Here is a 3,331-nt window from a genome sequence, read left to right as displayed (position 1 = left end):
GATGGTTGATGTCCGAGATGGGAACCTGCTGTTCTGTTATTTCCGACACAGATAGAGAAACACGATGGGCATTTCCTATTCACGTGGAGTGTTGCGAAGTAAAATGATTTTGTTTGTTTGATATAATCGGATGGATTCATTAGTGTGTCATTTCGGTAGATTTTATCATTAATTAATAATAGTGATCACATTGAATGTCATTCATATGCAAATGCTTGTTTGATGGGTTTTTTAACAAAACTAATAAAATTTGATTATGTTTCTTCTTGTCATCCTGAAGTAATGAAAACAGGAAATATATAATGTAATCTCATTCTATGATAAATTAATAACTTATTAATATATTTCGCTGCTTTAACAACTGCTCAGCGGTTCTTGACATGAAAAGATATAGATGAGATTTAATAGGCTGTGGAAAGTTTATTTGACGTATTTGAGAAAACCTTGAATTAAGATACAAAGCTTTGGATTTCCAAATGACAATGAGCATGCAACCAATTTTGTTTTGATATTTTGGGGAACAAAAGGTTGGTGGTTTTTTCCCCACAGCAATGGCCGCAATGGCTTGTAGACGTAAAAAAGCTCATTTATTTCGATTGAGGAGGTTGCAATATGCAAATCTGTAGAGGTCAAGGGACAATATCTTGGCATAATGGTACGCATAAAAATATCCCATCGAAACCACCCCAACCTGTAACATTCCTCTACCATAGCACATGTAGCACTTTCGGGACATTTAGGAAGCATCAGGTAAAAATGATCATCACAGTAACTATAATGAACCTTTTTCAGTCCCGGCTCATCTTCTTCAACTGGAACGTTCAGAAACGATGGGAACTATGTCCACAGAAACGCACAATTTTCAAAATCGGATAGTGTCAATTCAGGACAGCCTGAAAATGAGGCTAAGCAAAGATGAACTCACGAAGAATATGAAAGGTGACCGACAATGTGACAATCCACATAATTTAGTAACCTGCTCGACCTGTCTGAGAGCTTTTGAAATGTATATAAACAACATTGATACACATGAGTGAAATTCGTCGCTTTGTCCACTAACATTTCAACGCAGGTGTTCGGTCAGAGAGATACCTGTGTCGCGCTCTTTAAGACTCCAATTAGGTCAACAAGAAATCTTGGTCAATGTTCTTCACTGTGAGTGTTTGTCCCGCCGCGAGTGTCAAAGTGATAGTATAAATTGATTGATGGAGATAGGCATTTGTAAATATCTACAGTGTGATACCTTCCTCCGATTGACCTGGATATGCCGCATCAATACATTACTTGACATACTTTACATATATCGTACAAAGTTCTTTGTAGTTTTGATAGTTGTATAGACGGACTTGAGAAATACATTTATGTCCAGGGATAACACCTGCTGATATGAGACGGTCTTTAAAGGAGAAATACCCTTTTCCTTCAACTTTGTCCTATACCTACACTAGTATATACATTATAACGTAAAAGTGTCTAAATCACTTACGTATGTCATATGACGTCTGGATAGGACAATCCAATTATTGACATTATGAGCATCTATCTACGCAATTGGGATACGATGACATGCATCACCCAAGCCCGCGAGCCTGACCATCCAATCCCGTCTTCTCGTACACATTGGTTGCTAAAGACCAGTTTTAACCCAGATCTTCACAGAGGGTACACTAATGAGTATATCCAATTGTACTGATATCTATTTTAGTAAAAATCACCTTAATTAATATTTTATGTTTAGTTACATATATAGCAGCGATAAAAAGAATGAAACCGTCCTTTAATTAAATTCTGAAACGTTTTTTTCTTGGTTCATTGTACATGTTGCTTTCATGTAGATTTATTATTTTTCCATAGCTGTTACTTATTTGAACAAATAAGTGATCTGAACAATACCATATTTCTTTAAAATGGATTGTCAACACCCGCAATGCCTATTTGAAGACCTCTCCGAGGTTAAATATTTAGTTTCAGGATTTAAGGACTCATTTTTATTCCCATGACATGTTGGTTGACCTTGCGTTTTGATTGAGACTATAAATATCTTATTTTGGAGCGAAAAGCAAACACATTCACGTGTAAACCAAATGGAATGGTTCTTTATGGGCAACCGTATATTTTATGGATGCCAAAGAGGTCGAAAAACTTGTAAGTTTAGGAACAGTGCTTTTAAAATTTAAATTCTGAAACCGTTTCAAGCGGTGTCGTGATATTGACATTGAGCCGGTGTTGAGGACCAAAGGCCAGTGAGACAATACAAATCGATCTCACTATGTACATTATACTGGCTTACTTCTATGGCGCTTCTACCAGGCTTGTGTTTGGCAAGGACGAGCAGCGATTTACTTAGACAACAGAAATCCACATTGAAAGGTCTTTGTGAGGAAGGAAAAGCAGGAAAAAAAGATTTCTGGCTGCATCAAATGGGTCATGTTTGCCCTTTGGCTTTGAAGCTCTATTTCCAGTTGAGAATTCGGCATTTTTATGCCTTTTCCTCATTCATGCCTTTTGGAGACACATTTTAGCTCCAAGCAGACTCGGAAGAAGATGACTGTGGGATTTAGCATGAATTACTGATCTAATTGTTGCATTGAAATCTGTTTGCCAGGGACTTTCAGGACAATGGAAACCAAGAGGTGACATTGAAAGAACACCTGACTATGTCCTCGATAAGGGGAGCCCATTGGGTTTAGGGGCTTCTTGGAACCCGCTTTGCTAGGAAATATGAAAGAATCTTGTCATGTCCAAAGTCTCGCTCTCTGTTTTAAGTTTGAATATTACTATTTCAATGAGGCTGCCGTACCTTGGAGATATGATTGAGGTTTTCTTCTTCATTCTTGACCTGCTCAGTATCCAACTAGCTTCTAACTTGCATTAAACGTCCTAAACGAAAGCAATTAGTAGGTGGTGTTTATTTGCGTTGGTGCGTCAAAGGAATGAAGTAAATGTTTAGTTTTTATCGTATTACGAACTATCAACATGATGGAAAATCAAATTCCATTAACATAAGAATTTTGTACGATTCCGATTATAATAATAATAATAACTATTTATATTGCACATATTTCCGCACCACTCAGGGGCGTGCTCAACGCAGTATTATTAACCCGGTCAATATGCACTCAAGAATAATTCTCAGCTCCCTGGGGAGTATACAACCCAAGCTGCCTGTTAGGTGCTAGAAGGCTAACATCCACATCTCATCCTACCGGGTATCCATTCACTGCCGGGTGATTAGTGGCACATTCCGAACACGGTCACCTGCCCAAGGAGACGCCGCTTGTGGTCATCCATCCAAGTATTCAACCCGACGGACGTTGCTCACCTGATTTGT

Source organism: Haliotis cracherodii, unplaced genomic scaffold, assembly GCF_022045235.1.
Source record: "Haliotis cracherodii isolate W230 unplaced genomic scaffold, xgHalCrac1.p SCAF_4, whole genome shotgun sequence".
NCBI lineage: Eukaryota > Metazoa > Mollusca > Gastropoda > Lepetellida > Haliotidae > Haliotis > Haliotis cracherodii.
This window is presented reverse-complemented; position numbering follows the sequence as displayed.